At 36.8% G+C, this 23,904-nt stretch overlaps 1 protein-coding gene across 3 annotated transcripts in view; it reads left to right on the top strand.

Annotated features, from left to right (window-relative positions):
* Positions 1-2,457: 2,457 nt before the first annotated feature.
* Positions 2,458-23,904, top strand: part of znf385c (zinc finger protein 385C) — a 133,142-nt gene continuing 111,695 nt past the window's right edge. For 2 of the 3 annotated variants that reach the window (XM_044100057.1, XM_044100055.1), the window contains exon 1: positions 2,458-2,527. The gene's annotated coding sequence lies outside the window, so the exon portion shown is untranslated. Of the gene's footprint in view, positions 2,528-22,908; positions 22,925-23,904 lie in introns of those variants that run through there. The other variant, XM_044100056.1, reaches the window with a different exon arrangement.

Raw genomic sequence — 23,904 nt, 5'->3', positions numbered from 1 at the left:
TTCACCTGTTGTCATCAGTACGTGTTTTCTGCACATACGCAAAGATACTGTGAGTTTTTTGGCAGTACCTTTAATTGTGGCGTCAAATTTGCTAAGATATAATGCTGTATTGAAAAATATGTATCTAATAAATATAAATCAAATATAAAACATTACATTTTGCTCTGGCTGGTTGTTTTTGACATCCTCAAACCAGAAAATTCTTTGCTCTCTAAATAAGAGGAAAACTCCTCCACTGGCGCTTCATCATCATATTAACTTGTGGGGTCTAAGCTTGCTGATTGTTAAGAAATGTACCAGTGCCTCAGGTTAGTGTCACCCTTTCAGCTGTTCTGTATCAGTCAATTAACTCACCAGGTATCAGTCCAGTAATCACACAGGAAATGTTTCTTAGTTTTATAAAGGAAACTAAGGATGTCAGATCATCCTGCTGCGCACTGCAGCAGTGGGGTGATTTCCTTCTCTGGCGGTTTTCCAGTGCCTCTGGCTTTGCCAACCTTATCTTCCTCAATTATTGTTAAGTTCACATATATCAAGTGTGAATTGGATGAGAGTTTTTCTTTTTTGCTCATATATTCAAAATAGGTTGGAGAACTTGTGCATATGACTGCAAACAGTAACTAAACTTGGCACCATAGTGAACATTCCATTATGTTCACTATGGAAATGAATTCATAGTTCTGGATTCATATTAACTTCCAGTATGATCATATTTATCAATTCAACATCTTTTTCTATCTTGGGCATTAATTCTGTTTGCCAACCATCAGTCAAATCCAAATCTGCCCTCCTGCTGACATCTTGAAAATTGACAGAGTGAAGAAGGACTTCCAAAGTCTGACTGACAGTGTCTTTGAAGTAAACTTTACCCATTTTCTCTTTAAAAGTTTCAGTGTATGTAAGAACTAATTTCTTTCTGCCTGTATTTCAACATGCTTTTGTCGAATTGAAAACAATTTTAAATCTCTTTCCTGAACATAATGGTATGCAATGTTATGTCAAATTACCACTTAAGATCAGCAACAGTAATTTAGATTTAGAACAGTTTTACATTTCTTTATTCAGATGGACAGGTAATTGTTTGCAACTCAAACTGTCTCATAATTACACAAAGCAGTAGTGTACTGTAATTACTTTATTTAAGAATAATATGTCATTTGAATGTGTACTTTTTAAGTGCTAGCCAAGCAGTTTCTATCCTTCAAAAAAATTAATTGAGCAAAGAACACTGTGTATTCTGAATGCAAATATTCTGAATAAAATAGTCTGGCTGTCTCTTTCTCAGAAGCATTTCTCCTTATTCTTTTGTTTTCCCTTTTATACATTTATACTTTGACTGCATTTTACTGAAGTTAATGAACAGCCTGAAGAGTTTTCTTTTCTTCTATTACCTTCATATTGTCTTGCTCGCTGTCCATTAAGCGACAGCTTTTTAAGATGGGCTTTAAAGTTCACTTTGGATGAACACATCTTACCACTTTTGTTGCTGGGGAAACCATGGGCAAATTGTTGAGAGCAGCCTGAGTGGGAGTTTCAGAGGCTGCAAAGACATGTCAAGTTTTAAGGGCATTATTCGACAGTTACAAAGCATTTCAGTCTTTTATCCACATTTAAAGTAAAAAGTGTATAGTATGCATAGTATGCTTGGAAGCAAATACAGAGACAAATATTAAAACAAAGGTCAGATGACAGTCATTGCAGAATTAAAATTTATTCCCTTTTTTCATTTTGGTATTGCTATACAGATCATGGAACAGTCAGACAAGAAGATTCTCACTTCATTCTGTGATGAAAAAAATATGAGATAGACACTAAACTAAAACACAAACAAATATATGAAAGGAAATAAATAAATAAATAAATAAATAAATAAATAAATAAATAAATAAATAAATAAATAAATAAATAAATACAATGCAACAATAAAAAGTCAACAGCCAGATGCTAATTTTCTGTAGCATGTTGCCACAATATAAGATTATTATTATTATTATTATTATTATTATTATTATTATTATTATTATTATTATTATTATTATTATTATTATTATTATTATTATTATTATTATTATTATTATTATTATTATATAATCAAAGTCTGGGAATCTGTAAAGTGTTGTTGCGCTCGCTGATCATATCAGCCGGTCAGTTTGTCAGAGTAAAATGCGTCTTGAAAAGAGCAAGTACATCTAGTTTTCCATTTCAAAATAAAACTCCCCATGAATTCAGAACACATAAACTAATGGTTCGACGCACAAATCTGAGGTGCATTAATCATTTGTTATGTAGAGATGTGGCTGTAATGCCTCACACTTAATCGTTAAAATATTCTGGTTACAGACAGACCCCGGGCTCAGATGGGGATTTTATTGTGAAAAGATTTCTGCCACCATGCAGTTTTGCACTGTGTTTAACTTAGCAACACCACTTCCCCGGACAGGTTTGCTCTGTGCGTTGGCAGCCAGTCTTTATCCATCTGTTTCATCCCTGGACGCGCACTGTGGAGCTCGGAAACGGAACAGAGCCGGTGAGCCAAAGCTCCTTTTTCTGACAGCTGTAGATACAGACACATGTGTGGTATGCTGTCTGTGCTAAAAGTTTTGATTTGGGCGAAATGGTTTTTGGTCCAGAATGTTTTAGGCGCACCTACTGCTGTGCTGAGAGTGGAGACAACAATACTTTATTTTTGGAAAGTTTTAATTTCATAAATATGAAGACGAAGAGTGTTCATGGTTTGGTTTAACTTTTGGAGCCTGTGCGTAATTGCGCATACATGCATATATTTAGCTGGACAGGTTTTTTTTTTTTTTTTTACACGCTTGTTGCTGTTAATTAGCCCCACGTTCACACATATCTAGAACAGACTAAGTATAAATAAGCTGTGAAATTAGAATACTGTTATAATATTTCATTGAATGGAGATGTTTCAAATTTGCATAAGGTTAGACTTAAATGATCCATTAAAACAGAAATTATACGTAAAAAATAAATATTCTCTAAATTTGTGTGTGCGTGTGTGTGTGTGAATTCACAACGGATATTCATACACAGTCCTGTTTCTTTGTTATGATTTTTTTGTTGTTTTCACAGTCTATTAATTAATTTCATATTATATTATGTACAATTACTTTTAATCTCCAGGGAGATTATCACTGCAACATTAAGTATTAACACTCAATTTACCCTCTTGGCTTTTATTTTTAGAGTAAAATCATTGTAGTTTGTTCTTTAGCTATTCAGTCATGAGTTTAAAAGCAATGTATAGCCTAGTCAAACTAAAGACTACTATGTTTAGTTTGATCTGGATTGGTTTTGAGATCTCTGCTGCTGTTGTAACAAATAAGAGGTCCCATAATCCAAGTGAATAGAAACTGCAGCTATTATTTTGAGAAACTGAAATAATGCTGCAACTTTATGGATGTTTTAAATCTGCCTGTAACTCCTGCTGAATGGCCTTGTGTCCTGCTGCCTGTCCTGCTGTTGTGACAAAGTGTGCAATATTTTCTTTGGCTTATTTGTGTCTATTTTTTATTTAGATTTTTATGTTTTACTGTTGAAAAATACATTTTGGCACTTTGGCCTTTCTTTCAAGAAAACAAACTACTACACACTATTACAACCAATTTAGTATATTTTTGGGTTATAGTACAATAATTACATATATGTTGACATGCATAACAATTTCAGCATGGCAATTTCACTCAAGAAAAGCTTAGTCTTTTGTTGGCTCTTACTTAAACCACATTTCATAGGGCAAACCACATCATCATGGTGTACACAAATTAGAGGGGAATTTTGCAATTTTAAAAAATAAAGCCTTTATTTCATTTGACTTTTTCTGTTGGATAGTATTTTTGTTGGCATGCCAGGGATGGCTCCATCTCTGGACCCAATCCAGGAATGGATTCAGTCCCAGCAACGACGGCATCATGTCTTATGAAAACTGAAAATATTTTTAGTGTTTTCTCTTTTTTTTCACTCAATTAACCAATTTAAGTTTCATAATATAAAGCAGGGGTGTTCAAAGTCAGTCCTGGGGGAGGTGGGGTGCTGAAAATCCAACATCAGAAGACTGTCGGTCACTGATTCTGTCACAAGAGCAATTCCTCTACAATAATCTGACTTGCCAGTCACATCACTGACTGAGTGTATTTGGAGTTTTTAAAGACAGTAGCAGACAGTGGAAGGTTCAACATAGTTTCCATGTCCTCCATTGTTGTGTTGTCTTTGTATCACGTACAGTTTGCATCAGGCTACTTTTTTCACTCTGGGATTGCCCAGCTACATGACAATCCCATTCACTAGATATACTAAACAATCTGGGCCGTGGAAGGTTGAGCCAAGTCGAGGACTGCTGATACGGAACTAGTGGAAAAGGGCCATTTTGTAACTTTTACTTCTGGTGTAATGGGCCGCAAAACGTCCAAACCTTCCTCTTTAGTCTTTTCAGTTCAAGGAATATTTTTCCAAAGGTCCTGGAGATCATAAAGATATTTTCAGGCATATAGATGGGCTTTTGTGTTCTTTTTGGTCAGCAGGGATGTTTGCCTTGGAGCTCTCCGATGGATGCCATTTTTGTCCTGGCTAGTTTGTTGAATCATTACCACAGATCTTTACAGCAGAAAGTAAAGTCTACAGTTATTCAGATATTGTTCCGAGCTCTTTTTTGACCTAAAGTATTTGGTAGACCAGATCAGCATTTCCTGGATAAGTTTACCACTGTTTCATGTCTTCTTGATTTTAATCTATGAGGAAATATGCCAAGAATTGTACACATTTAGAATGCTTACTGCTGATTAGACAAATAGTAAACGTTTTACATTAAATGTATTTTTTTTCTTAATGGATGATTCAAATCATCTTGAAACATATAGTAGTCATTAAAATTCTTCTCCCAGCGAAAGACAAAACTTTGGCTATTTCACCTCCAGCTCTCTGTTTCCACTTTCCAGTAAAACTCCTTCTTGAAAAAACTACAAATATTTAAAAAAAATATTAAGTGAAAGAGTCATATTGGCTTAATATTTATATTAAGTGATCTCTAGCCTTACAACTCCTGTTTAAAATTGAAATCTTTCAAACTAAATTTTTTCCTCCTCCAGCTTTAAGGTTAATCTATGAATTAGCTTAAAGTGCTGCATATTGCAGAGACAATGTTTTTGCTGTATGTTTGCTACTTGTACACCACCATGTCTTATTACTGTAGTTGTGCTTCTTGAGATTCCAGAGGCATTAGATATTTCAGCTTAATTTTGAAAGCAGCCCTGGCTAATCCATGAGGACAGTTGTTCATCTTGGAGCCTTGTCTGAGAAACACATAGTGTCCTGTTAGTGGTCATGTGATATTAATTTATGTCTTATAAGAAACATGATCTAAGAATTAAAACAGTTGACTGACATTAGATCAGAAGTCATTGACAAAATGAGGAGGAAAGTCTGGAATAACAAATGCCCAGCCTTTTGAGCTGGCAGTGGACTGTTTCTAATCCATCTAACTGTAGTATACCGTTTTTATAACATTTATTATGGAATTTCTTCCCCCATTGTTTATTATTTTTTTCCTTTGCTCTTTTTCTCAAATACCGATGCTGCTCACTTTGTAACTTAGGTCTGGATTTTGAACTTTGCTGTCTTCTGATGTTTTGGATTGACCTTCTTCTTACCCCCTTTCTTCTTATTATAATCTGCACAACCATCACCTGCTGAGGAAAGCTAACTTCCCTCACTACACTGAAAAAAGCACGCAGCAAGAGCCGGAAGGCCCAGAAAAAATGAATGTATACACTTTTGGATCGTTTATTGACCTCTCTGATCCTTTTCTGTTTTCCTGCTACACTTGATTCAGTAGGATGCTGGAACTACATAAAAAAGCACAATAACCTTCAGTTAAATTCTCTGAAAAGATCTGTGGTAAGATTGTGACATACTCTCTGGTTGCTGCTCTCTGCCATGCCAAAGCAAATATATAGTTAATTCCCTTTTAGCTGAAGGTGAGCTTGGCATTGGTGGACGCCACTATTCCATCATTGCAAAGCAGAGCATTACTGTTGTATTTAACACTCTCATGACACGCAGAAAACTAACAAAAGATTATAGTATATTGTGCTTTTCATGCCTCAAACATACTGGTCTCTGAAATATTTTCTTGCTGTATCATTAATCAATGTTTCAAACACTGAAACTTACTTTCCAAAAACAGCAAAAAAAGAAAAAAAAGAAAGAAAGAATGAAAGCATATAAATATTTTCAGAGTTGCTGTGGATGTTGATGTTGTTGGAAGGAATTATCTCTGGTAACAGTTTATCTTGCAACAAATCTTAAATATAGGAATTTCAAGGAAATACTGAAGAAAAGTAGATCAAAACTATTCAAATTTGACCCACCCTTTCAAGTATTGTTGGATGATGTTGGAGGACTGCTGTAACAATACCTTTTTAACAAACAGCACAACACAAAGCCACTCGTCATATGCTTGTTTTCACAAAGTAACTCAGAGAAGCTAATAAGTTGATAACTGGCTAATTATCCAGGCTATCTTCTCACATAACATGTAACAGACAGGCAACTGTCTATTACAGTACACTAATGACAGTAGTAGTTGATGCGCCATTGGTTTCATTGCAGTGACTTTCCAAATTAAAAAATTTTCTTGTGCAAAACAGAACTGTTAAGGAGTGAGCAGTTGTGTTCCAAACAAATAAAAGAGGATATTCAACTTCTGAGATAGTGCGATGAATTATTTTAGTAGGTTGGAAATGTTTTAGAACCTTGATATATCTTGATACCAATAAATGCTCCATGCCTGTTGCTTCAAGCTGTGCTTTGACCAAGCTGGTATCATAGACTAGTACAAGATGTACAAGACTTTGGATGACAGGTGAAATCAAAGCGTGACTTCTATAATAAAAGGCACAAAATGTTAAGGCGGATCAGTCGGGTGATTCCGTTCCTGCACCCCGCGGCCGTTGGCTGGCCTGGGGCGGTTGTTGCCCTGCGTGAGACTGGAGGTGGCAGACTTGGCAAGAGGTCAGAGATTCTGACAGCTGCACAGAGCCCATCTCAGGGCAAGCAGGCTTTTCTTTCGCCACGACCCCCCGCATGGTGGACTGGCAGTACGGACCGGAGAAGATGGAGAAGACTTGGCGGAGGGCCGCCTGCTTCTCAGTCAGGCAGCTGGAGAAACAGGAAGACCAGGTTTCAACTCCACATCATCACCTCTTCTGTAAGCCCTGAGCCTAAACGAGAAAAGAGCAGGCAGTGAAAAGTATATAAAAAAAATAAAAAATTGGGTGAGTATGTGATTGCACTTACAATAACATCAGGAGGTAAATTACATCAGTGCATTTCAACCATTATTCAATCTAATTTTAATTTGTTATGAAATGATTTTCCTCATTAACCGAAGGCAGCAGAAGGCAGCCTAACTGAACCATGCGTACACACACTTTCATACGCACTTGTAATGACTCACAGTAGCGCCAGTGTTGCAGCGGTACATTCACTAACACAAACACACGCGTGTACACAACGGTGCATTTATGGCATCAAGCAGCTGGTAAATGACGCTACTCTGAGGCTGAACACTGGCTTAGTGTTTCCAGCCAGGTACACTTTCTCAAGCCCGCCACGTAAAAACAAGAAAAACTAAATAGACTGCTTGTTTGGATCCAGCTGAACTCCTCAGGAAGGGTAGTGGCCGAATTACTTGATCAAAAGCATACTTTTATAGACAGCTTCCCAGAGTACACATATCTGTTTGTGTTTTGAATTGATATTTTTTTCATTTAAATGTTTCCTGGGGGCTCTACTTTCACACCTGGTGATTGCCAAAGGCCTCCATTGGATGTTGTGTAGGTTACTCACCTTGCTAAAGTGTGTAACAGCCATCATAGCAACAGACGTGAGAGTGTTACTCACTTACTTACTCCGTGTCATAATTGATTAGACGTGAGATGACTAGTTCTCAGACTGATCCTGTGAATGTGTCAGTCCAGTTTCTGTCATTTTCCTGGCTTTCCACTGTTAGAATTATAGAAATGGTATTCAGATTAGATTATCCCCTTAAATTAATGATAAAACTAATAATCTCAGAGGATATTATATCAAATACTTCTTTTATTGTTTTAGAGCTATATATGCTCCCCCCTAAAATGTGTTTAATCCCCCAAAAATTATTCAGAAAAAGTGCATTGCTTATAAAAGCATTGCTTAATTATTTTTAGTTATTGTTGAGGTTTGGTTTCTCCGAATTCCTTAGTTTCTTTCTTTGATTAGATCAGTCTTGTTTTACTTTAGTTCAGCCCTTTTTAGTGTTTATGGTTATGTTTTTTTCTTGTCTCTAGTTAGTACTTGTTATCCTAGTTAATTATATGTTTTATCTATATTCATTCTTTATTGTTAGATTAATTTAATAGTTTCTTCTGTACTTTCCCTCGTCCCTTCTTCCATTCTCTCTCTCTCTCTCTTCTCACCCTTCCTTCTGCCCTTTTCCCTCACACCTGTAACTTGATAGCTCATCAGCCCCAGCCTTCACACTCACAGTATTTAAACCCCTCTCTTGCTCACACTCCTGGCTGGTTCCTTCCATTATACTCTGTTACTTCCCCACTGTAGCTCATGTTCTCCTTGCTTGTTTTTGTCATAAGATGGTTTATGGTGTATTTTCTGCCCTGGTTCCCTGTGATTTTTGTAAGTCTTTTTTGTTCATCATTTTTATCAAATATTCCTCATCTACAGGCTGCTTCTCACTTTCTGCATTTAGAATACCCACTACACACCATGATAACAAGCCACACTTTTCAGATTTTTTACATTTTTTTATTTGTAAGCCATGCATAATTTTCCTGCCATTTCACACTGGTGCACCACTTTTGTGTTTCCTCTGTGTGAATGTGTGAACTGTAGTGTGCTTCACTAATGAATTCTTAATCTGTAGCTGTTTGAAGGAGATGATGGTGGAAACTTTGGTGCAATCCCTGGAAGGCATAAATAGATAACTGTGTGTTTCTGCAGCTATTGTTTTATGTTGAACTTGCATGTCAAGTAAAAAGATATCAGCAGATATCAGGTATCACCTTTGCTGTAGGACATTTGCTTAAGACAGTAGAAAAAGGTCAAAATATTTGAAGGTGAGGCAGTCATTTTATAAAAGGATGATGTGAAACTAAGTTTTCTTTGGTGGACGGTGTCATATTTTTAGCCTGGAGATGCAGTTATGTTTTTAGACTGAGTCATTTCCATTTTCCCTTTGCTCTTCCCCTGCTTTCAAATGCTAAAGGTAACTAGCAGCCTCAAATACCTTCTGGTTAGTTCAACGGGACAAATGGTTGAGTTTGTAACACAACCTGCAGCAGGAGGTCGCACCAAAACATTTACATTTGCATCTCTCATTAGCTTAGTGACTTATAAACACATGATGTCTGTCCAAACAGGAACTTAATGTTGGCTCAGGTCAGCTAAGATGACAATGCTGAAGATAGGTCTGTGATGCCATCATTGACGTAGCTGCTGACTAAGAATTGCTTATGTCAGACAGCTGTACTCTTTTATCCATTTTTGCTGTCTCCTTCCAGCAAACCAGGGCTTAGCAAACTGAACTGCGGTGGCCTGGCCTTTGATTAAAAGTCAGATTAGTTCCCTCTTACAATATGTGGGTTAAGCAGCTTTTGGAAAGTGAGATTGTTTATTCTTCCCGCATCAGCTTTCACACTGTTCAGCTTGAGTCATCTGTGTTCTTTTTCCAGCGGTATCTTCCACGGCACATTTTCTCATTTAAAGTAGAGGTGTTTTTCATTTTTCTGTTTCACGAGTGGGTGGGTGATGTCCGTTTGCACGCTGTTTGAGGCCTGTTATCATCGGTGTCAAACTGGTGGGCTGAGAGTGGATGAGGCCAGCTCTGTGCTCTCCAAGATCACACATTAACTCCTCTTCCTCCAGTTTAAAATCCCTCTTAGCCCTTCAGAAAAAAAGCTGACGCACACATTGACTCACTGATCCAGCGAGTCCGTTCTGCTAACTGCTTTGATTCACCATGTCTCTCCCCATTTCTTAGCTGATTGGGGACTTACAGATTCTCCAGCCCATTCATCGTTTCCTGAGCGGTGTTGAAAATACTGTCATGTATTTTCTTAAAGACAAAATTGAACTTTGCTGTATGAGAGGGTGAACCCCACTTCTACTGCTTTAGTTATCACTGACTTTGTCTCTCCCAGCAGCCCAGTCCAGGTCATCACAGTCTCATGACAGCCTGACAGACCCTGTAATTGAATCATATATTTTTCCACACTCACAGAAGGGGGACATTTCTCAGTGCGCCGCTTTAGAAAACATTTCTGTTGACAAGCCATGGGCCACTGGGCTGGGTTAACGTTCACAATGAAGCTGCTGTCATAGAAGGGGTGTGATAAAAAATAGAGAAGAAGAGATGTCTAAGCTTTTTCCATCAAACGAGGAAGAGGACAGACATTTAAAGCTTTCCTTAAATGTACCTGACCTGCATGTCATCCATTTAAACAGTATTTCTGAGACTTTCAGTCTTGAATATTTTTGCTTTTTATCATGGAGGTTTAGAAAAACATTCATTTTCAAATGAGAAATGATATTTGCATCTTTATTTTTACTATACCCAGAAGCTAACCTGGGTTTTATTATTGTAATTGCACAATTTAGTACCTAATCTAATATCTATTAAAAATTTTTCAGCAAACAGAATAGAATAGAAATATCCTTCACTGTCCCATTAAGGGGAAATTCACATAGAGGTATTTTTCCTCTATGGGACAAATTCCCAGAGAATTTGTCACAAAAGTTTGTCTTTAAAATAATTTCATATCAGAAACCCATAAAACAGACTAATGCATCTTAATACGGGCCTCTAATCCAGTTTGCATTATAAAGTAGCATATTCTAAAAGCTTATTTTATGATAATATTATTGTCAATCACTTGTCATTAAGATAATTTTTGTTTGTTTGTTTCTCTTGTACTTTTATTTTTGTAGATATAATTTGGCTTCAATTCAAGGTGAAAGAGATCAACTTTGTTGGGATTTCTGTTATGTGGGTCATCGCCTAGCTTCATAGAGTATGTGATGACACTTCTCCATCATGGTGAACTTTTTGAATTAGGTCCACACTGCTTTTCCTGGGCTTGTATTCACATCCAACCAAGAAGCATACCTTTGAAATCTGCTTTGAGGTAGACAGATTCCTCACAGACAGCACCTTGTTCTCCTGGTTGCTCAAGGTAGGATACACTGAGGCCTTCAGAGGGAAAGCGGCATAGGGACTGGATCGGAGGAAGGACACACATTGGAGCTCTGTATTTTAGTATTTACCTTCCTCCTCCACCTCATATGCCTTCCTGTGCTCTGCCATGTTTTTGCTGTCTCGAGCTTTTAAGACACATATTACTAGAGCAGTGCGCTTTCTTCTAATTTCCTTGCCCAAGCTTTGATTTTGTAAGGCCAGATGTTAATTTAAGTTCCTCAGTACTAGAGTTTCTGTCTTTCTATCAAAGAGAAAACAGAATATGTTGTAAAACTGAGAAAGAGCTTTTTGAAGAAAAAAAAAAGAGTTTTCAATCTGTTGGCACTTCTTAGGATTTTATCTAAACTTGCTTAGCGCTCGGCTTTCAGTGTGGCAAAAGAGGTGTTACATAAATGACAGCATATCCTTGACAGCCACTTTATGCATGCTAAAAGCCTTCTCCTGGGTTAGTGTTGATATTAATGATCCCACTCAGTGTTTTTTGAAGTGCTTGGATGTTGAGCTGCAAATCTAGGAATGAAGGAGTGGCTCTGACCTTGTCCCACTTCATGGATTTGCTCTGGTTTCTGGCTAATAGAGTACGCCCTATTCTTTCTCCCACAACATGCACTCAAAATAACTTTGGCATGCCCCATTAGGCAGTATCGTAATTGTTAACACTGCATACTTTGTCCTTGGCACATATTACCTCCTTCATTTAAATGTCAATCCCAATTAAACAAGGGAGCTGAGAAGATAATTGTTTTAGCTGGGAACAAGTGTGGTGTTTCAACTTCATTTGACTCCATCAGGGTTTTTGGGAACTTGCTTGCTTACTGAAATTAAACCACGACCAACTAAACTACTTGGATTTATAGTCAATGTAAAGGGTATGTGATATGGCTGTTAGTACTAATTCCAGATATGTTAAGTAAAAGCCTTTTTCACAAATTGAGAGATGGCAGACATTGATAGCAGGTCTAAAATTAGACTAGAGTTTCTCACATTCACAGTATTTCATTTAGGGATATCAGAGTGAAGGGGGTTGGATACAAATGCAATTATGCACTTTTATTATACATATTTGAAAAGTATATATTTCTCCTTTCACGTTAGAATTATGGTTTACTATGTGTTGGGTCAAATCCCAATAAAGTAATCCTGTAGTTGTTACGTTCTAAAGTGGCCAGCTTTGTTATCATCTCTCCTTAGTTTTCAAATAAACCTTATTGATTGCTTGGCTTCTAAAACTGCTGCTGGTCTTGTTGTTCCTGGTGCAGTGACAGAATGTGACAGATGTATAATTGTACATAAAGTTCCACCATTCCTTCCTCTTACATTCCACCTAGCCTAACCAAGAGTTTCCAAACTTTACTCCTCTTTCATCTGTTCTTGGATTAACCGTCATTGTCTCTCTCAGTGTATCCCACACCTAGAAGCATGTTCAGCTGTCAGGGGATCCCAACCCTCTCCCTCTTTAGAAAGCAATAGCACAACCATTAGGTTCTGCACAGAGTGGTGCCAGTCTGGGGGTTTGGCATGTCGTGGCCCACCGCTGCACACAGAGACACGCATATGCTAAATCCATTCCCAGCAGTGCAGTGCCATATGGATGGCAAAGCTTCCAGGTTTAAACCCCTTTTTGCAGCTGGATGATAGGACTTCCAGCAGTGGAAGGTCAAGGCAAACAGGGACTGGCATCTATTTCCTCTTTGATGTTGGAACACTTAAATAAGGTATTTTCAGAGGATGATGTTCATGCTTTGTTGTTTGGTAGTACATATTATATGATATTCTAGTCGCTTTCTCGTTGACAATGTGCAAAGCATCAGCGGCCACATCTAATTGCAGGTGGAGGTGCTCCTATTGGCAAGCAATAGCAGTGTTGTCATGGGGATGATGTGTGGACCTCTTTTCCTGCACTGGAGTGAATCAGTAGGTAGTGCTTGACTGCCCACCAACCAAAATGTCCAGAAGCTCTCTCTCTTGCTTTCTCTCAGACACACACACACACACACACACTCACACGCCCCCACACACATATAGCTTCTTATGTAGAACATGGCATTACCAGCAGAGAGGATGAATCAGTGGACTCTTGAGCATCTCGACGTGGAGGAGGTGCTGGGAGATAGGATTGTCTTGGTTGATCTAGTCACTTAGCGCAGGAAAGAATGAATCAGTGTTACCTGCTTTTTAAATTAGCACTCAAAGACCACAAATGACTCACATCATTTGCATTGCTGCTTTCTATTTTCATACTAATGTGCTGTGTGCTGAACCCCAGCCTGCTCGTGTAGATTTGATCATTTTGTCTATCTTTTTATAGTATCTGTCATTCTCTTTCTGTCTTTGTCTTGCTTTTCTTCGCCCTTCAATGTCAACCCACCTGTCTCTTATACCGACGATCTTACAGCCTCCATGTCTGTATACTGCCATGCTCTCATGCCTCCCATCAGGACAACAAATGAGGTGAGGTACCAATAGAAATATCTTTGGCCCCTTACCGGCCACCCAGAGAAGCAGCACAGAGGGAAGAGGTGTAGGAGGGAAGGGATTAGATAATAATATGCACATGAAATGCTTACAAATTGAAGAGATGGAGAAAGAAGGTACTGCATTCTGAAGACAGACTTCATGTCTTCATGCTGAAAGCTTTTTCCAGCGTATAAACCCAAGCACTCGCTGCATCACTTCTCCTGCTTTCCATCCTTCTTTTTTGTGGTGCAACTGTCCCATCATTCAGCCTGCCATGCTTTTTCAGCAGTTCTGAGAGGCCATTCTTTTTCTCTGCCTTCTGTCTAGTCTATATGTCTTACGATTGTTTTATAGATTACATAATAAAGTATTCTGCACTGGTGTTAAAAGCAGTTGGGTATTTGTATCTGATTCAGTTTAGTTACTTTTTGCATTCAAATTTAAACAATTCTGAGAATGTTGTAGTGGTACAAGTGTTTATCTGCCAATGCTATAATTATAACACAGGTTCCAAACCCTGTTAAAAGTCTATTTTTATTGATAAACAACCTAATGTGCTACCATCAGAAGGTGCACTTTTAACAATCTTTCAAAACGTTTAAATTCTTGCTCATTAGGGTTTACGTTTTCTGCAGGATTATGGAAATTAGGAGCATTGTTGCTGTGCCATACATGTCCACAACACATATTCTCAGCCATAATACCACAGGCTAAATTGGATTTAAACTGGGCATGCACATTTTACTTGCAAACCACTTATTCTTTTTGTCAATGCAAGACCTGTTGAAACAAACAAGTTAAATCTAATCTTGTGCCACTGAAAGGGTTCTTCATTTGTATAATTTTTCCATTTTGGAAGAGAGTGAAGGATTGAGCCACCAAGAGTGGCTCAACTCTGCCATCTTGTTATCATGTCTAAAAATAAGGCCAGAGTTGTGGGAATCTTGTTTCAAGTTTACTTCAGCCAATAAAGAAACAATGTACTTTTATGTGAAGACATTTGTCCAAGCCAGTGTGCCTCGAGCGGGGCAGGTTGGCTTTAATTACATGGAGTGTCCAGTGATTTGAGGAAAGCCCAGTGGAATCCTAATGATTGTAATGATTATCTCTGTGGCCAGAGAAACCATTTGCCCGACTGGACTGTGGTGCTTGTTTTCTGCAGTTCAGCTTATCAAGACTAAAGCTGAAAAACACAAAGCTTTTTCTTTTCTAATTCATGTGAGTCTTCATTTATGGGTTTACATTCATATCTATATAAATAGGAAGGCATCGGGAAGGCATTTTTTTCCTTCCTGATGGGAGTTGTAATTGCTTGTATTTGGAGTGGAGGTAGACAATCTGAAAGAGCAAATATTCTTCAATGTTTAACCAATTCAAAAAGATTAAATGATTTGGAGTTCCAAAAGTAAGATCCAATCCAAAAGAGTCTCTACAAGGGACAAAAACCTGTTTCTGGTGTCTGATGGATTAGGTAGTTAATCTTTTTCTGTTAATCTATTTCACATAAAACATAAGTTTCTGTGCATAAACTTAAGCACATAAAAATAATTGATGATGACTGCCAGACTGAAATTCTGCAGTTTACATTGTTTATGAAAAATAAGTGATAGAAATCCCTCCATGTTAAGTAGCCTTTAAAAATCTCTCCTTAGAAATTTGAGAGTTTTTTTTCTTTCTAAATGTTGTTCCTTCTCCATTTAAGTACAACACAGCATAAATAAATTAGGACCAAGCTTATTAAATAAGCAAGCCTCTAAATTACAACAGACTGGTCTTCCATGCATGGTTGACTGTCAGGGTCCATTCCCTTCCACCCTTAGAGAAAAAACAAACACAACAGGGAGGAGCTGTGCGGCACTTTCAGAAAGTGACCTTAACTAACACCAATATTTTTAGTGCACGATTTAACATGTTGATGAACTGTATGGACGTATGCGTTTTTCTAATATTATGTTGATCCCAACTGGAAATAAATTTTTGCAACCGCTTTTACCTATTGCTACTAAATTGTGCCAAATGGGCAAATCAAGGAAATATATGTTGTCAATAGAAAGTTTTTGCAGACAGTTAGAGACATACAGTTGAAATCAGATGTTTACATATGCTGCATAAAAAACATCCATAACCTTTTTCTCTGTCTGACATTCAGTCAAAATAAGCTAAGCATTTTGTAAATGCCAGAATAATTTAAAGGCATAATAATCACAGAGAATATAAACTTATGAATTGAAAGAAAGTAACAAATTCCTTAAAGTATAATGGCATTTAGCTAATTGAAACAAATGTTCAGTTCTTTCTAATTTTGATGCAGCAGGTTGTTTTACCACATTAGATGCCTAAATCTACTGTTTTTCTTAGTATTCTAGCATGAATTTTGTTTATTTCCAGTAGGATGAGCCTTCAACTTGCCCCAAGTTTCTTTGCCAATTTACTTGTCCATTTCAAAGGTCTGAGATGAAGAGCATATATTCAGAACACCAACACATCCTAACACATGTAGGATTTGTATCCTACATGTGCTAATAAAAAGTTGAAATCTTTGAATCAGCTGTGTTGGAGGAGAAAAATATCTACAATATGCAGGACACCATCTTTTAAGGACTGAGTGGGCACCCTGCTCTATAGCAAGAGAGTGACCTTGCTTGCTGTCATACTCCTCCCATGCTATCTCAAGCTAACTTTTCAATTTAAGTTTTATTTTATAACCTCGTAGCTGTTCAGTGACTGACTCATTGCAATGTGACATCACAATTTTATACTTAAGGGGAAGAAATATCGAAAACTCTGCCCACTAACTCACTACATATCTTTTTTTTGCTTTTCATTCCTGAATAAGGCTAAGCAACAGTCACATCAGTTCTCTGGCCTGTGGTGTCTGTGACGCATCAAGCTACTCTCATCTCTGCTAAGGAAGAAAAAAAATAATGTGAGACAGCAACAAGTATGCTGGCAGGCCATCAACTAAAGAGCCTGTCTTTATGAATCAGATATTTTTTCCAGGCAGGGTCCTTGGCAGCCCATGTGTAGACTTGTTTGGATTTTATTTTACATTAAAACAAATTGTTCAACATTCTGTGTGTAAGCTTTAAATTATTTGGATAAAATTAGTCACATCACTTATGTACAGGTTGGTATCTGATTGAAAAATGTACACATTGACTATGTGTAATTTTTTTTTCTATATAAATACTAAAATACTATATATATATTTTGTGTTTCCACATATCACATTTGAGAAGTAATTTAGCTTGAACCAAGAAGCTTCGACCAAGTTCTTGGAAAGTCTGCCTTGTGAGAAAGATTATCCCTACATCTCCTGGCATGTAAATATAGATTATTTATTTTTACTTGAAAAAATCAAGTAGCTATTTTAAGAAACAGTCATGTTTATCCAAGTCTATCTGCAGGCTCTCAGAGCCAGACATTATGCCTTAATTTGATCTCCTGCAGCCACATACACAGACAGTATTTCCCATGAAAATAATTTGAGTGACACAATCCTTGCTTAATCCTTTGTGGTTGTGTGTGACCGTGTGCATCTCCTGCATGTGTATAAACTTAAGCTAAACTAATCCTCTAAAATGCTTGAGATTAGGGATTTTTTTGACAATGTGGAGGAGTTGAGCATCTATGACTCACAGATGACTTCTGGATGAAGGTGGGAAAAGAGTCTGAAATACAGTGCTGGACATACTTATCAGTACCCCAGATAATGTAAAATGAAAAAAAAAACAAAAACAAAAACTTTTGAGCATAATTTCAAACTGAAAATTAAAAAGAAAAATTAACCTTTAAGAACATTTATACAGCTGATTAAACAAATCCCATGTTAAATGCTTTGCTAATTTTTTATTTATTTGTGAATACATCAGCACTCAAAGGACAATTATTGGTACCCTATAAATCCATTCATTCTTTATTTGTTTATTTCAAGTAAATACAAATTGCATTCACTCTTCAAAAAGAATCAGAATAGGTCTTCATTTGACTTTTAAATGAGTAATAATCCAAAAGATATAGCCAGGTCAATAGAAAAATGACTTGCCAGACCCAAAATCTGTACTCTTCTATGAACATCCCAGACTCCAAATCTAAGAAGTGTGCTTAAGAGATGAGAGAACAATAGAGGAACCAAGAATCTACTCTAAATCTAGAGAGATTGTACAAAAAAGAATGGTTAAAGATCCCTGGCATGAGGTTGTTCAGTCAGATTTAGTAATAATTTTTCTAATGACTAACAAGATGGGTTTTTGTAAAATGCTCTTTGTAAAATTGTTACTGCAAAAAGAGATAAGGTAATTCATTGTTTAGGTTTTTTTCATACATCTTTACCCTCTAAATATGATAGGCATTGTAAGTGCTCAGTGTTTTTCTCACTGGTGACTGATTATAGATTATTGTGGTCTTTGTCATATTTTAATTCTCTAATGCAACATGTTGTTCCATGTAAATGAGTAAGTAGGAATATCTGGAGCTAAAACGATACATAATCCAAACAATCCGTATAAATTAAACCTGCGTGTCTCAGGTATTTTATCACTCACACTAAACAACAGGTGCTCTATCTTTTGCCTGATGAGTTAATCAGGATGACTAAGTGACAACAGATGAGATGGAAAATGGTTTGAATTGCATGCAAAGCCTTTGTAGGCCTGTAAGCCACTGACCTTTACTTAGAAGGTCACCTACAATATAAAGTGTGTGCTCTTTATCGTTTGGAAGCATGCGCCGTTGTGTGTGCCCTACATTATATCTACCCATTATCAAAACCCCAATTACCTTAAATCTTTCAAATATGATATTAGCTATAAAGTCTCAGTGAGTTTATCTGTTTACTCAGGATGAAGAGACACATTAGCACTGAAACATAAGTGCAAGAATAGAAAGAACAATCTAAGAAGGAGAAGATGGAAACAAGGATGTTCTGAGAGAGTCAAGCTATGTACAGGCTGTTTTTTGAGTGATGTCTAATCAGTGCATCTCTCCCCTCTGAGCCAAAGATGTACTGGATGAGAAAAGCAATAGATCAGTATCTTAATGACATTTTGCCCCCACATTCATCACAGGCTATAAAGGGCTCTGACTTTAAGTTTTACACCCTTTTCCTGTCTTTCGCTTTTCACATCCCTTCTTAGCCCATTTCCTTCACTGTTATCCTCTGACCTGTTCTCCCTTGCCGCCAATGGCGTCCATACCAGGTGGTCGAGGTTACATTATCCTCATGATTAACAGATGGTAAATAATCTACCCTGTGAGGACTTAAAATCCTGTTGAGGATGAGGGAAACGGTGAAATATTTGCAGTCTACCACAGGTTAAAATCTGTTCTTCTACCTCACAATCTGTTTAAATGCATTTTTTCTTCCTCAATACCTGCCCGCAAAGCACCTCAAGACCTGGTCATCTGCTCAATACCTTGTACCTGTTAGTTTTTGCACAATAGTCACAAAGATGAACTTCAAGTTTAGGAAGAATTTAATTTAAAAAAACATATTTATAGCACTACATGCTGACATGTCTGATATGTGTAGAGATGAAAAATTCTGACTAAAAGGTTTTAAAGGGAATGGGTACCATCGCTGTAAAGATTTTAGGGGAAAATCTTGGAATAAAATGATTATGAAGATTAGAACATTTCTAATGTTCTTACAAACTATTTCTTATCAGCCAGTGTTTTAATAAAGTGGTTGTTGAAATCTTTACTAGGAAATGTCTTTAGACACAAAATGAGTGGTACATAAGTTTACAAAAACCAAACAAGCTCACTTGAGAAAGAAGCTCTAATATTGACTCTACCTATAAAAAGCAGCTTTTGTGACTAAATTGTTGGTCACAATGCCAAAATTAACCGTGAAATCACCCTTGTTACCACTTTTTTCTTTTTTCTTTTACTCCTGGATAGCAAAACTGCTAAAATAAAATTACATTCTGACTTGATATGGTTTCACAAAACTGACCTCTGAACAGAGTTAGTAATGTTTTAATAAAGCATCCTCTGCCCTTTGCCATCAGTAAACAAGAATGCAAGCTACATATTTACAATTTAAATGATTAAAATGTACTATTGGCATAATAAATTTAATTTGGATTTTTTTAAACAAAGACTTCTACACACGTGGAAACATGCACAAAAAACTCAAATGACCCTACAATCTACTCAAAAGTCAAACGAATAAGTGTAGTCCATGTGACGAGTGGAGTGACTGTCCTTTGTGGATGAGAGGGGGCAATTCTCTTTCACGCATCATTAGCCCTCCTCATCCTCTGGTGTGCATATGTGTTCACCATCTGCTGCAGCCAATCAGAGCAGCTCATCAGTCCTGGACTACTCCAACTCCACTTGCTGTATGATGGCATCTCATTGCTATCCCATCTCCGAGCATGAACCAGGCATGTTTTTTCACCCATTATGTTCTTCTACTTTCCTCCATATTTCCTTTTCTTTCTTTGATGGAATGGGACAATCAAAGTCCCTCGTGTTTCGAAGAGGTGGTTCATTTGGTTTTGGGAAAGTGATTTCACTTCTCCTCTCACACTCAACAACCTCTGCTCCTGTTATCATTTGTGGAGCAAAATAGGTTGTAATGGCCACGCCATTGCTTTCTCCCAGTGGATGTGTGTAACTGAATGAGTTTGTGAGTAACAGGGTGATAATGGCGTAATAGGTAGAAGAATTAATGTGTGCTTCCTGTCAATGGACAGATCATTTGTGAGCTGGGTAGTTATGGTGAACATGCAGAAATCGTTTCTCTTTCATTTGGATGTAAAGAGAAGCTTTTATTCCTCTGCCTTTTTATTTACCATGACATTTTCAGTGATTACCTTGACAGCGTCAACCATCATAATTATTGTGCTTGTTTGCATCAGTAATCCAACATTTCTTTTTTTCTCTGACCTGGTTGATGTAATGATGGATGTGAATAAATTGTATCTAAAATAGATGAACCTATAATAGCTGTGAGTGAGCTCAAGCTGAAAGTTTCTCCCAAATCTAGACAGAAGGATTATTTCTGAGCAAAATGAGCATATGGGCAATATATGGGTAGTTCACACTTTAGAAGCTTGTTAAATGTTAAACAATATCACACTTTGTTTTTATCTAATGAAGAATCACAACTAGCAAAATGTACTCTGTAAATTCAATACACAACAAATAAAAAGCAGTTACCCAAGTGTTTCAGTGTCATAGATGAGTCATTAAAGCAATAACAAGCATTATGGAGTAACCTGAGCAGTTATGTAAAACTGGGACCAGCTTTAGAAACTTTATGATTGGCCAATGGTATTTTGTAAATTATTTTTTGGGGGAAATTTCTTACTTGTGTGCTTTCTGAACAAAACAATTTCAAATGACAATCAGCAACTACTGTGTAATCATAGCAAAAATGATGTATATTTTCTATCAGTGCTGTGGTTTTAACCAGTAATTGATCTTTTGTTTTCATGTGTTACTAAAACTTCAGTTACATCAAACCACACGCAGATTCCTTGATATTAGAACTTAATGCACAACTCAAAAATACCTTAAATACACTGAAAATCACTGGTATGCACAAAATATGCTAAACCTTAGAATATGACACAGGCTGTACTTTCTTCTTATGGATTCTTGGCTTTATCTGGTGTTGTTCTTATAGTGCTGAAGATGTGAACTGTGTTAATTTAGGTGCAATAATTTAGGTAGAACAGACTTACCCTGTTCTAAATGATACTGTCCAAATCTCTGTGTTAGATAGAGACCCTTATATTGCCTAATAATTGTAACTAAAGCAAGTGCTAACACTGTAGAAGTAACCCTTTTTCTATTCTGTAGGATTAGTTTAAGAGCAAACAATCTGCCATTCTAAAGCTAAGTGAAACTGGGAGTTGAAAACTAACTCAAACCAGGAAAATGAGTGATCATATTGTAAACATCTTTAAAATTTTTGCTTTGCATTGTTGTTTTATATCATCACTTGATTTCTCACCAGAATAGCCAACCTAGTGAGAAATTGCTAGGCAGTAAATATCTTTTTTTGCTATTGTTCCTATAATAACAAAATTGCTGGTCATTTGTATCTTCTCAAAATTAAGCTTTTTTATTCATTTTCAACTGCTTTTACGCCAGGAACAGCATTACAAAACAACCATAGAATAAATAAACCAAGATTCAGTCAGAAGGCAGAGGCATTTGTGAATTCAGGAGTTCTGATGTTCCTGAGTGGAACAGATTCAAAAAGGATCACTGGGTGCTGTGGTTTGGCACGTGAGCCGTCAACCATAAGCTGCCAGTGCGTACTACTCCATAGAAAATATTAGGGAGTATATTTATATGCTGCCAGTGTGTGTCGCCCTCAAATGTATTATAGGGGAACTTGGTATAAAGTTTTCTTCTGGCTGTGATCAGATTTTTTACCTCACATTTTGGCCCATACAATATGTAGTTTATTGCTGTTTATTTTTTTAGACAATATTTTCAGATATCTGTGATTGCATTTTCTGTTATTATTATGATTAATGTGACTGCTCTATCCAAACATCTTTGCTGGTAAAGTTAATGAGGAGCTCTTTGAAATCATTAGATAGTTGATTTCTTAATCAGGATTAGCAGTGGGTAGAGGATGTTGTCTCACTCATACTGATTTGTTTAACAGCTGGAGGACTGAAAGACTCAGGCCAGATTTGATTTTTGACAGCTATTAAAAAGTCAACTAAATTATCATCCCACACACTGGTTGATAAGACGTTGTCAGATTTCTCTTGACAGGATACTTGTGGGATGGATGAAGTGGGCATTATGACTAACTAATCTCATCCCTAATTAGAACAAAGATGGACAGCTCCAGACTTATTTGGGTTTTCAATTCTCTCATGCTCTCTGTACTAAGCATGACCTGAACAATCCTTGGCTTTTCCAAATAATGTGGCCTGAGAAGTATGTCCTTGGGAGTTTACTTCAATATTTTTGATCTCAGGTCAAGATTGAGTTCAGACTCCAAGGATATGCTAAGCAATTTATTTTTCTGTCTCCATTTCTTTATGCAAGAACCTGAAGTTATTTTACTACGCTATCCAAACATTGATCAAAATCTCATAAACTGAAAGATCAAACTCTTTGAAAACAGCTTGTTTGAGTTAATTATTTTTTTTTTTTAGGTGATTGAAACATTATCGTCTCAGGAAGGAGCAGTGAGCCACAGAGATCTTTCAGAGTGACTGTAAAGTAAAGCTTTCTATCCTGTAGTATCTATGTATAGTACTGTTGCTGCAACCACTGACATTCTCATTTGTCACCACCACTAAGCCATCACACTATTCTAAGAGCGCAGACTGTACAGAAGCTGATCTGGCCTAACAAATCTGCACTGAAGACATCAATGGGTCAGTTTCATATTGACCCATTGATGTGTTTAACTGCTTGTTTCCAGCCAGATCCACTATAAATGTTTATTGCATTGAAACCCATTGATACTTTTTTGTGGCGTTGCACTTCCACAGGTAAAACATAAGTTAGTAACATGAGTTCTTAATGTAAATCTTTAACACCATAAGAATATTATGAACATGTCATAGTGTATGGATTATTACGTATAATTTTGAGTAAAAGTCTATATTGATTTTTGGAAGGCATGGTTTGTGGTATGATTTGTGTTTTGATACACTAGTCAATCCCCAACTGTGATTTACATCAAATAAAAGTTTTAATTTGGCATAAACCGATTTTATCTGGTGCCAAGTGACAAGTTTCAAATTAAAAAATTTTATTTCTTAAGAAAGATTTGTATTACAATGAACTTTAGTGTAATAGTACATGTCTGACATACAGCATTTATTAAATCACATGCTACAAACCAACCTGGACCTGAATATGAAAAAGTAATTGGTTGCTTAACCTAATGTCTTTGTCATGAACAATTGGGAATGGGTTTTAATATTGGTGTGGGGAAACTTTGACTCACTCTCCTTTGAATGATTGATTTAATTCAACTACTGTAAATGTTTTATGGTAGTTGAATTATAACCAAAATACACTGGAGCTAACGTCACAAATTGATGGTGAGACAGTCTTCCTTAGGATTTCCTGACAGTCAGCAAAATTAATATTTTTTTGTGTTTTTGGTGTGTGGTACTAATTTTGAAATTACAATTTGACGTAAGTGTCAATTACTGTTTCACTTGGGGTCAAGTTGGTCTGTTTGCCCT

The sequence above is a fragment of the Gambusia affinis genome, linkage group LG19 (genome assembly GCF_019740435.1).
Source record: "Gambusia affinis linkage group LG19, SWU_Gaff_1.0, whole genome shotgun sequence".
NCBI classification, from domain to species: Eukaryota; Metazoa; Chordata; class Actinopteri; order Cyprinodontiformes; family Poeciliidae; genus Gambusia; species Gambusia affinis.
This window is presented reverse-complemented; position numbering and strand designations above follow the sequence as displayed.